The sequence below is a fragment of the Hemitrygon akajei genome, chromosome 3, assembly GCF_048418815.1.
Source record: "Hemitrygon akajei chromosome 3, sHemAka1.3, whole genome shotgun sequence".
Lineage (NCBI taxonomy): Eukaryota > Metazoa > Chordata > Chondrichthyes > Myliobatiformes > Dasyatidae > Hemitrygon > Hemitrygon akajei.
Window position 1 is genome coordinate 8,828,591 of NC_133126.1, and position 12,930 is coordinate 8,841,520.

Genomic DNA, 12,930 nt, shown 5'->3' on the forward strand with positions numbered 1-12,930 from the left:
CTGTCCAAACATCTCTCAAGAGCCTTCAATGTATTTGCTTCTACCACACTAACAGGCAGCAGATTCCAGGCATCCACCACCCTCTGAGCAAAATAAGTTACCCCTCACATCCCCTTTGAACCTAACTTTTCTCACCTTCAATACATGAGATTTCAATCCTGGGAAATAGATACTCTGTCCATTCTAAGTATGCATCTCATGATCTTGTAAACCTCTATCAGATCTCTCCTCAGCCTAGTGCTTCAGAGAAAACAAACCCATATTATCCTGCCTCTCATGGTAACACATGCTCTCTAAATCAGGGAGCATCCTGGTAAAGCCTCAACATTCTTCCTCTAGTGGGGGTGACCAGTACTCCAGATGTGACCTAATCAGAGTTTTGTAGCGTTGCAACGTAACCTCTCGACTTTTGAACTCATTGCCTTGACTAATAAAAGTAAGCAATCCATAAGCTTTCTTAACCACCTTGTCGACCTGTGTAACTACTTTCAAGCAGCTATGAGCACAGAAGAATTGGATTAATTTTAATGGCTGTCAATGCAACAGAAATTCATCTTTGAGCCTGTGCTCCTTCCCCCTAACCTTTGCCCCCCTCCCACCCCGACAACCATCTGATTCTAGGTTCTGCCCCCTTTCTTCCCAGTACTGGCGAAGGGTCTCGGCCTGAAAAGTCGACTGTTTATAAATTTTGAAAGAAGCTGCCTGACCTGCTGAGTTCCTCCAGCATTTTGCATGTGTTGCTCTGGATTTCCAGCATCGGCAGAATTCTTGTGTTTAGAAATTCACTGCAACTCTGTTTACCAAATAATGCAATCCTAACAATTATTAAATTGAGTTTCCAGAAAACTCTATTTTCTGGAAAACTCATTCTCTATTCCTCAAAGTCAAGCAGTCCCAACCAGGCTTCAGATGGTAAATGATAAACACTGTTCCTGACAACAAGTAGTAGTTAGTGAATAGCTCCACCAAGGGAACTTCACATAATTATCTCCAAATATAAAATCATCAGCATTCAGATGGTGATTATTGATCAATTCCTTTTCAACTGGGCAATTCATATAATTTTCACACGTGCACACCCCAATCAGATTAGGTTGGCAACAGCACCTCTGCAAATCTACTTGCCTGACAAGTTTACAAAAGGCCAGATGGTCTTAAATTTTTAGAATCAAATGTGTTTATTGAAGATTCAAATTCAAGATTTAAATTTGTTTATTGTAACCGGCAGCCAGCCAGAATAGGATCCCTTTATTCCCACTCTCTGTTTTCTGCCAATCAGTCAATGCTCCACCCATGCTAGTAACTTCCCTGTAATTCCACGGGTTCTTATCTTGCTAAGCAGCCTCATGTGCGGCATCTTGTCAAAGGCCTTCTGAAAATCCAAGTACATTACATCTACTACATCTCCTTTGTCTACCCTGCTTGTAATTTCCTCAAAGAATTGCAGTGGGTTAGTCAGGCAGGATTTTCCTTCCAGGAAACCATGCTGATTTGGTCTATCTTGTCATGTGCCTCCAGGTACTCTGTAATCTCATCCCTAACAATCGATTCCAACAACTTCCCAACCACTGATGTCAGGCTAACAGGTCTATAGTTTCCTTTCTGCTGCCTCCCACCATTCTTAAATAGCAGAGTAACATTTGCAATTTTCCAGTCATCCGGTACAATGCCAGAATCTACCAATTCTTGAAAGATCATCATTAATGCCTCCACAATCTCTCCAGCTACTTCCTTCAGAACCCGAGGATGCATTCCATCAGGTCCAGGAGATTTATCCACCCTCAGACCTTCTCAGTTGTAATTTACACTCCACATCCTTCACTTCCCTGACACCCTTTAATATCCGGTATGCTGCAAATGTCTTCCATTGTGAAGACTGATGCAAAATACACATTCAGTTTCTCTGCCATCTCTGCATCTCTCATTGCAATATCTCCAGCGTCATTTTCTATTGGACCTATATCTACCCTCAACTCTCTTTTACCCTTACATACTTAAAAAAGCTTTTAGTATCTTCTTTGATATTAGTGGCCAGCTTCCTTTCATAATTCATCTTTTCCTTCCTAATAACTTTCTCATTTTCCCTCTGCAAATTTTTAATAGCTTCCCAAGCCTCTACCTTCCCAACTAGCTTCGGCTTCCTTGTATGCCCTCTCTTTTGCTTTTCCTTTGGTTCTGACTTAATTTATCAGCCATGGTAGTGTCCTTCTTCTATTCAAAGATTTCATCATATTTGCAATATAAATGTCTTGCATTTCCCTCATTTTTCACAGAAACTCCAGCCATTGCTGCTCTGCTGTCCTTCCTGCTAGTGTCCCTTTCCAGTCAACCTTGAACAGTTCCCCTCCCAGGCCATTGTAATTTCCTTTATTCCACTGAAATAAAGACACATTGGAAATTAGTTTCTCCTTCTCAAATTTCAAAGTGAACTCAATCATATTGTGATCACTGTTCCCATTTCAGAGAACCTGTCCTGGTCCCAGTGTGTAAGTCAAATTACAAAGAACGCATGCAGTGTCTCTACTTCTTCAGAAGTTTATGAAAATTAGTGATGAAGTTTTCATGACAATTTTCAATAGATGTGTGCTGGAGACTATTTTGACTGGTTGTATCACAGCCTGTATGGAAACACCAATGCCTTTGAACATAAGATTTTGTAAAAATTAATTGATACAACCCTGTCTATCAGGGAAATCCCCTCCCCCCCCACCATTGAGCACTTCTGCACAGAGCGCTGTCACAGGAAAGCAGCATCCATCATCAAGAAGCCCTCCATCCAGGACATGCTCCTCCTCACTGCTGCCACTGGGAAGAAGGTACAGGAGCCTCAGGACCCATAGCATCAGGTCCAGGAACAGTTATTACCCCTCAGCCTTCAGACTCTTGAACCAGAGGGGATAACTTCCCTCAACATCACTCACCCCATTGCTGAACTATTTCCACAACCTCCAGACTCACTTTCAAGGACTGTTCACCTCATGTTCTCAAAATGTATTGTTTATTTATTTATTATTATTATTTCTTTCTTTTCGTATTTGCACAGTTTGTTGTCTTCTGTTTGCCGTACTCAATATTAAAGGAATGGTCATCGATGGAGTGATCTGAGGCAGAGTGGTAGGGCTTTGGCGATAACAGGTCGAGGCAAAGTAAGTTACCTGTGTGGAATAGAAAAAGGAAGTATGTCTGTGAGGCCGGTGTTCTGTACTGGTTGTCAGATGTGGGAAATCCTGGAGACGCCCAGTCTCCCAGACGGCCATATCTGCGCCAGGTGCGTCGAGCTGCAGCTCCTTAGGGACCATGTTAGGGAACGGGAGCTGCAGCTTGATGTCCTTCATCTGGTTAGGGAAAGTGAGGAGGTGACAGAGAGGAGCTATTGTATAGGCAAGTGGTCACACCGGGACGTCGGGAGACAGACAAGTGAGTAACAGTTAGGGGAGGGAAGGGCAAGAGTCAGATATGAGAGAGTACCCCTGTGGCTGTCCCCCTTAATAATAAATACTCCTGGTTGAGTACTGTTGGGGGTGACGGCCTACCTGGGGGAAGCAACAACAACCTCTGGCAGAGTCCGTCCCTGTGGCTCAAAAGGGTAGGGAAAGGAAGACGATGGCAGCAGTGATAGGGGACTCTATAGTTAGGGGATCAAACAGATGATTCTGTGGAGGCAGGAAAGAAACTCAGATGGCAGTTTCCAGCCCAGATGCCGGGGTCCAGGATGTTTCTGATCACATCACGATATCTTGAAGTGGGAGGGAGAACAGCCAGAGGTCGTGGTACATATTGGTCCAATGACATAGGTAGGAAAAGGGAAGAGGTCCTGAAAACAGACTACAGGGAGTTAGGAAGGAAGTTGAGAAGCAGGACCTCAAAGGTAGTGATCTCGGGATTACTGCCTGTGCCATGCGACAGTAAGTATAGGCATAGAGTGAGGTGTAGGATAAATGGGTGGCTGAGGGATTGGAGCAGAGGGCAGGGATTCAGATTTCTGGATCATTGGGACCTCTTTTGGGGCAGGCATGACCTGTACAAAAAGGACGGGTTGCACTTGAATCCCAGGGAGATCAATATCCTGGCAGGAAGGTTTGCTAAGACTACTGGGGAGAGTTTAAACTAGAATTGCTGGGGGTGGGAACCGAACTGAAGAGACAGAGGAAGAGGCAGTTGGCTCACAAATAGAGAAATCTTGGAGACAGTGCGAGAGGGAGGATAGGCAAGTGAATGAGAAGCAATACGGTCAGACAGATGGTTTGAGATGTGTATACTTTAACGCAAAAAGCTCATGAACAAAGCAGATGGGCTTAGAGTGTGGATCAGTACTTGGAGCTATGATGTTGTGGTCATTACAGAGACTTGGATAGCTCAGGGACAGGAATGGTTACTTCAAGTGCCAGGATTTAATTGTTTCAGAAAGGACAGGGAGGGAGGCAAAAGAGGTGGGGGCATGGTACTGCTGATCAGAGAGAGTTTCACGGCTACAGAAAATGAGGAAATAATGGAGGAATTGTCTACTGAGTCTCTGTAGGTGGATGTTAGAAGTAGGAAGGGGTCCAAAACTCCATAGACCACCCAATAGTAAGAGGGACATCGAGGAGCAGATAGGGAGATGGATTCCAGAAAGTTGTAATAATAACAGGGTTGTCATGGTGGGAGATTTCAATTTCCCAAATATTGATTGGCATCTCCCTAGAGCAAGGGGTGGAGTTTGTTAGGTGTGTTCAGGAAGGTTTCCTCACACAATACATAGATAAGCCTACAAGAGAAGAGACTGTACTTGATCTGGAATTGGGAAATGTCCCTGGTCAGGTGTCAGGTCTCTCAGTAGGAGAGCATTTTGGAGATAGTGATCACAATTCTATCTCCTTTACCATAACATTGGAGAGGGATAGGAACAGATAAGTTAGGAAAGTGTTTAATTGGAGTAAGGGGAGATATGAAGCTATCAGGCAGGAACTTAGAAGTATAAATTGGGAACAGATGTCCTCAGGGAAATGTACGGCAGAAATATGGCAAACATTCAGGGGATATTTGTGTGAAGTTCTGCATAGGTACGTTCCAATGAGACAGGGAAAGGATGGGAAGATACAGGAATCATGGTGTACAAAGTCTGTTGAAAATCTAGTCAAGAAGAAAAGAAAAGCTTATGAAAGGTTCAAAAAACTAGGTAATGAAGATTGTAAGGCTAGCAGGAAGGAGCTTAAGAATAAAATTAGGAGAACCAGAAGGGGCTATGAAAAGGCCTTGATGAGTGGGATTAAAGAAAACCACAAGGCATTCTACAAGTATGTGAAGAGAAAGAGGATAAGACATGAAAGAATAGGACCAGTCCAGTGAAACAGTGGAAGAATATGTATGGAACCGGAGGAGATAGCAGAAGTACTTAATGAATACTTTCCTTCAGTATACACTACCGAAAAGGATCTTGGCGATTGCAGGGATGACTTATAGTGGATTGAAAAGCTTGAGCATATAGATATTAAGAAAGACGAAGTGCTGGACCTTTTGGAAAGTGTCAAGTTGGATAAGTCATTGGGACTGGATGAGATGTACCCTTGGCTACTTTGGGGTCAAGGGAGGAGATTGCTGAGCCTCTGAAAATGATATTTGCATTATCCATTGGGACAGGAGAGGTTCTGGAAAATTGGAGGGTTGCAGATGTTGTTCCCTTATTCATGAAAGGGAGTAGAGATAGCGCAGGAAATTATAGACCAGTGAGTCTTACCTCAGTGTTGGTAAGTTGATGGAGAAGATCTTGAGAGGCAGGATTTATGAACATTTGGACAGGCATAATATGATTAGGAATAATTAGCATGACTTTGTCAAAGGCAAGTCTTGCCTTATGAGCCTGATTGAATTTTTTGAGGATGTGACTAAGCACATTGATGAAGGTAGAGAAGCAGATGTAGTGTATATGGATTTCAGCAGGGCATTTGATAAGGTACCCCATGCAAGGCTTTTTGAGAAAGTAAGGAGGTATGGGATCCAAGGGGACATTGCTTTGTGGATCCAGAACTGGCTTTGCCCACAGAAGGCAAAGAGTGATTCTGCATGGCGGTCTGTGACCAGTGGTGCGCCTCAGATATCTGTTCTGGGACCCTTCTCCTCATGATTTTTATAAAACACCTGGATGAGGAAATGGAGGGATGGGTTAGTAAGTTTGCTGATGACACAAAGGTTTAGGGTGTTGTGGATGGTGTGGAGGGCTGTCAAAGGTTACAGCAGGACATCGATGGGATGCAAAACTGGGCTGAGAAGTGGCAGATGGAGTTCAACCCAGATAAGTGTGAAGTGGTTGATTTTTGTAGGTCAAATATAATGGTAGAATATAGAATTAATGGTAAGACTCTGGGCAGTGTGGAGGATCAGAGGGATCTTGGGGTCTGAGTCCATAGGACATTCAAAGCTTCTGCGCAGCTTGACTCTGTGGTTAAGAAGCCAAACAGTGCATTGGCTTTCATCAATCATGGAATTGAGTTTAAGTGCCGAGAGATAGTATTACAGCTTTATAGGACCCTGGTCAGAGCCCACTTGGAGTACTGTGCTCAGTTCTGGTCGCCTCACTTATAGGGAGGATGTAGAAACTATAGAATGGGTGCAGAAGAGATTTACAATGATGTTGCCTGGACTGGGGAGCATGCCTTTTGAGAATAGGTTGTGAGAACTTGGCCTTTTCTCCTTGGAGTGAAGGAAGATGAGAGGTGACCTGATAGAGGTGTATAAGATAAAGAGAGGCATTGATCGTGTGGATAGTCAGAAGCTTTTTTTCATGGCTGAAATGGCTAACACAAGTGGGTACAGTTGTAAGGTGCTTAGAAGTAGGTACAGAGGAGAGGTCAGGGGTAAGTTTTTTATGCAGAGAGTGGTGAGTAAATAAATTAGGCTGCCAGCGATGGTGGTGGAGGCGGATATGGTAGGTTCTTTTAAGAGACTCCTGGATAGGTAGATGGAGCTCGGAAAAATAGAGGATTATGGGTAACCCTTGTTAATTTCTAAAGTAAGTGCATGTTCCATATGGAATTTTGGGCCAAAGGGCCTGTATTGTGCTGTAAGTTTTCTATGTTTCTATGTTTCAGGTTCAAGAGAGCCAGCCTTGGATAACTAAGGAAATAAAGGATAGTATCCAATTAAAAGGTCATATGTAAAAAGTCACAAAGAGTAGTGGGAGACTGGAGGATTGGGAAAACTTTAAAAAGCACCAAAGAACAACTAAACAAGAAATAAGGAAAATGAAAATAGAGTATGAAAGTAAATTAGCACAAAATATAAAAACAGAGAGCAAAAGTTTTTATAAATATATAAAGCTGAAGAGGGTGGCTAAAGTCAATGAAGGTCCGTTGGAAGCCGAGAAGGGGAAATTGATATTGGATGACAAGGAAATGGCTGAGGCACTGAATGACTATTTTGTGTCAGTCTTCACGCTGGAGGACACGTCCAATATGCCAAAGTGTGATGTTATGGATGAAATGGGAGGTGAAGACCTCGATAAAATCACTGTCACTAAAGAGATAGTGATGGGCAAACTAGAGGGCCTGAAGGTAGATAAGTCTGCTGGTCCTGATTGCATGGATCCCAGGGTGTTGAGGGAATTGGCGGAGGTTATAGTAGACGCGTTGGTAATCTTTTACCAAAACTCTCTAGACTCTGTGCAGATCCCAACGGACTTGAAGACAGCAAACATCACACCACTTTTTTAAAAAGGACATAGGCAAAAGATGGGCAACCATTAGCCAGTTAGCTTAACATCTGTAGTCAGGAAAATGCTTGAAGCTGTCATTAAGGAAGAAATAGCAAAGCATTTAGAAAGGAGTGGTTCCATTAGACAGATGCAGCATGGATTCAGAAAGGGTAGGTCCTGTTTGACAAACTTACTGGAGTTCTCTGAGGAGATAATGAGTGCAGTGGATAGAGGGGAACAGGTGGATGTTGTATACTTGGATTTCCAGAAGGCGTTCGATAAGGTGCCACACAACAGACTTATAAATAAGATACGGAGGAGGAAGTGTATTGACATGGATAGTGGATTGGTTAACCAATAGAAGGCAGAGAGTTGATATAAATGGTTGTTTCTCTGGTTGGCAGTCAGTGGTGAGTAGGTTGCCGCAGGGGTCAGTGCTGGGCCCACAGCTGTTTACCATTTACGTTGATGATTTGGAAGAGGGGACTGAGTGTAGTGTAGAAAAATCTGCTGATGACACTAAACTGAGTGGAAAAGCAAATTGTACAGAGGATGTGAAGAGTCGGCAGAGGGGTATAGATAGGTTAAGTGAGTGGGCCAAGGTCTGGCAGATAGATAGATAGATAGATAGATAGATAGATAGATAGATAGATACTTTATTCATCCCCATGGGGAAATTCAACATTTTTTCCAATGTCCCATACACTTGTTGTAGCAAAAACTCATTACATACAATACTTAACTCAGTAATAATATGATATGCATCTAAATCACTAACTCAAAAAGCATTAATAATAGCTTTTAAAAAAAGTTCTTAAGTCCTGGCAGTTGAATTGTAAAGCCTAATGGCATTGGGGAGTATTGACCTCTTCATCCTGTCTGAGGAGCATTGCATCGACAGTAACCTGTCGCTGAAACTGCTTCTCTGTCTCTGGATGGTGCTATGTAGAGGATGTTCAGGATTTTCCATAATTGACCGTAGCCTACTCAGCACCCTTCGCTCAGCTACCGATGTTAAACTCTCCAGTACTTTGCCCACGACAGAGCCCGCCTTCCTTATCAGCTTATTAAGACGCGAGGCGTCCTTCTTCTTAATGCTTCCTCCCCAACACGCCACCACAAAGAAGAGGGCACTCTCAACAACTGACCTATAGAACATCTTCAGCATCTCACTGCAGACATTGAATGACGCCAACCTTCTAAGGAAGTACAGTCGACTCTGTGCCTTCCTGCACAAGGCATCTGTGTTGGCAGTCCAGTCTAGCTTCTCGTCCAACTGTACTCCCAGATACTTGTTGGTCTTAACCTGCTCCACACATTCTCCATTAATGATCACTGGCTCCATACGAGGCCTAGATCTCCTAAAGTCCACCACCATCTCCTTGGTCTTGGTGACATTGAGACGCAGGTAGTTTGAGTTGCACCATATCACAAAGTCCTGTATCAGTTTCCTATACTCCTCCTCCTGTCCATTCCTGACACACCCCACTATGGCCGTGTCATCAGCGAACTTCTGCACATGGCAGGACTCCGAGTTATATTGGAAGTCAGATGTGTACAGGGTGAACAGGACCGGAGAGAGTACGGTTCCCTGTGGCGCTCCTGTGCTGCTGACCACCGTGTCAGACCTACAGTCTCCCAACCGCACATACTGAGGTCTATCTGTCAAGTAGTCCACTATCCAATCCACCATGTAAGAGTCTACTCCCATCTCCGTTAGTTTGTGCTTTAAGATCTTGGGCTGGATGGTGTTAAAGGCACTAGAGAAGTCAAGGAATGTAATCCTCACAGCACAACTGACCCCATCTAGGTGAGAGAGTGATTTGTGCAGCAAATACGTGATAGCATCCTCCACTCCCACCTTCTCCTTATACGCAAACTGAAGCGGATCCCGGGCGTGCCTGGTTTGTGGCCTCAGATTCTGTATTATCAGCCGCTCCATGGTCTTCATCACGTGCGACGTCAAGGCAACAGGTCTGAAGTCATTCAACTCCTTTGGTTGTGGTTTCTTCGGTACCGGGACAATACAGGATGTTTTCCATTGTCTGGGTACTCTTCTCTGATCTAGACTCATGTTGAAGATGCGCTGTAGATGGGAATACAATGTCGGTAAATGCAAGGTCAGCCACTTTGGAAGGAATAATAGAAGAGCAGATTATTATTTAAATGGTGAAAGATTGCAGCATGCTGTTGTGCAAAGGGACTTGGGAGTGCTTGTGCCTGAATCGCAAAATGTTGGCTTGCAGGTGCAACAGGTTATTAAGAAGGCAAACGGAATGTTGGCCTACATTACTAGAGGGATTGAATTCAAGAGCAGGGATGTCATGCTGCAACTGTACTGGGTACTGGTGAGGCCGCACCTGGAGTACTGTGTGCAGTTCTGGTCTCCATACTTGAGGAAGTATATAGTAACTTTGGAGGCAGTGCAGATGAGGTTCACCAGGTTGATTCCAGGGATGAAGGGGTTAACCTATAAGGAGAGATTGAGTTGCCTGGAACTGCACTCTCTAGAATTCAGAAGAGTAACGGAGGATCTTATAGAAACATATAACATTTTGAAAGGGATAGATAAGATAGAAGTAGGAAAATTGTTTCCATTGGTAGGTGAGACTTTGAACCAGGGGACACTGCCTCAAGAAGATGAGGAGAAACTGTTTTTCTCAGAGAGTGGTGAATCTGTGGAATTCTCTGCCCAGGGAGAATTGAAGCTTCTTCACTAAATATATTTAAGCTGCAGTTAGATAGATTTTTCCATAGTAGGGGAATTAAGAGTTATGGCGAAAAGGCAGGTAGATGGAGCTGAGTTTACAGACAGATCAGCCATGATCTTATTGAATGGCGAGGCAGGCTCGATGGACCAGATGGCCTACTCCTGTTCCTATTTCTTATGTTCTTATGTTCTTATCATCATGTAACTATATATATATATATATACATAAACCAAATGAAACAATGTTTCTCCAGACCATGGTGCACCCACAGCAAATAAAAAAAATCACCATAAATAAGTTAATAAAATATGATTCGCAATGCATGTGAAGTGTGCTGTACAAGTCAACAGTAAACAGAACGGTAATTAGCTCACTCTCTTAGTGACGAGACCTTGGTGGTGGCAGGGCATTCATTAATCTCACAGCCTGAGGGAAGAAGCTGATACCTAGTCTGGCAGTTCTAGTCCTGGTGCTCCTCTACCTCCTTCCTGATGGCAGTGGGTCAGAGATTGTGGGATGGGTGGTAGGGATCCTCAACAAAGCTACAAGCCCTGCATATACAATTCAGAAATATTTAGCAATAGGATCAATATACTGCAAGGAGATCTTTTCCCTGTGTATTTATTGAGCAGTCTTTGATGGATGTCTGTCTATGACTTCAAAAAGACTCCTCTCCATCATATGAGGTTGCTCAGTATTTATGGTATCTTCCATTTACATTTGATTGGGATAAAGGACAGTAGCTAAACACAAAGTACGCTGCAGATGCTGTGATCAAATCAACATGTACAAAAAAGCTGGATGAACTCAGCAGGTCGGGCAGCATCCGTTGAAAGGAGCAGTCAACGTTTCGAGCCGAGACCCTTTGTCAGGACATTAGCTAACTGGTTACTGAAATCTTGATCAAACTTTTAGATACTTGACAAATCAAGTTCAAGTTTAATTGTCATTCAACCATATGTGAATATGCAAGACTACAGCCAAACGAAACAGTGTTACTCTGGGGCCAAGATGCCAAACACAGTACCAACAGTCATGCACAGCACAAGGCACGTATAGTTCATATAAGATAGCATTAAACATATAGTCATATAAATTAAAAAAAATGTCCGGTTCCCTGAGTCCATGGATGTCAGAGCAGTTTGCAGTCCATCACAATACAGCTTCTCTTCCGCTGAATGAACATTGAAGGGCAGCACCAACATCAACCTGGGCACTGTACCGCACCACTTCTGGCACTGACTCTCCTGGATGGCTGTCCTGGTATCATGAGGCACCGTTTCTGTTAAATAATGAGAAACTGGTTAAAGGCAGTTTCTTGCAGGATTATGTCTCACAGAAGATGACATTGAAGTTGCCTTCTCTTTGTGGTGATAAATTGCTGTCCTTCTCTGACCAGTTACTACATTCTCATGGCAGCCTAAGGTAATACACTTAGGAAGGCTGCATGTCTGAGAACACAGCAAACCTCATCATTTTAAGAGCCACTTGCTCAATTCTTTATAACCTCTGAACTGCTGTCTTGTGCTACTCTAGCTCCCTTAAATAAACTACTGCCTACTCAAACACTCTAATATAAAGGCATTTAGCAGGCAGAATGCTGAAAAAGCTCATTGGAAAATGCATGTGAGTTGGAGGTTAAAGGTATTTTATATCTGACGTTGACTGAAATATAGCAAACATCTCTGGCTTTGGTCTAATACATTATTGACATAGTGAAAGTGAGAGGATTTAGTGCTCCGTGCAATAGGATAAAAGGAGTCTCTCAGGTTCTTTCTACTTTATCGTAGTACATAGACGAATATGTTCTGGGTATAGGAATTGAGTTAGTGACCTGAAATTGTTTATTTGATTGACGTAACCTTGGATTGAATATGTCTTCCATTCAACCTAATGGACGAAACAGTAATATGATGTTAATTAAGTAGACAAATTTCTCATTGTGAACTGAAAACTTGATTTTTGCAGGACAGTATTGAGTTTAAAAGATGCACTTCATCCAGCACCCCTTTGATTGGTAACCCATAATCACCCTGTCTAACACTAATATCAAATCAAAGTTCAATGTACATTTAATATCAAAGAATGTCTGCAGAGTACAACCCTGCCATTCATCTTCTCCATAGACAGCCCTGAAACAAAGAAAACCATGGAATCTGTTTAAAGGAATACATCAACCCCCCACCCCACATGCAATAAAACAAATTGTGCAAATGGCAACAAAAACATCAGCAGCCCCATGCGCAAAAAAAAACACAAATAGGTCAAATAGCAACAAGAAAGAATGAGTGAAAATGCGAAATATAAAACCATAAAATTGAAAGAGAAACATAAAATTAAAATCAAGATCACAAGAAAACCTCAAAACACTCTACCCTTCCGTTTACTGTTTACCACTTTGAATTACAGTATATTTTATTATTGTGTTTGTGGTAATATTCTGTTTTATGTATTGTCGGTGCACCACAGTCTGGCGGAATGCAATTTCAGTTGATTGTACAGTCAGATGACAATAAACGTGAACTTGAAATTTCTGTCCAAACTATCAAT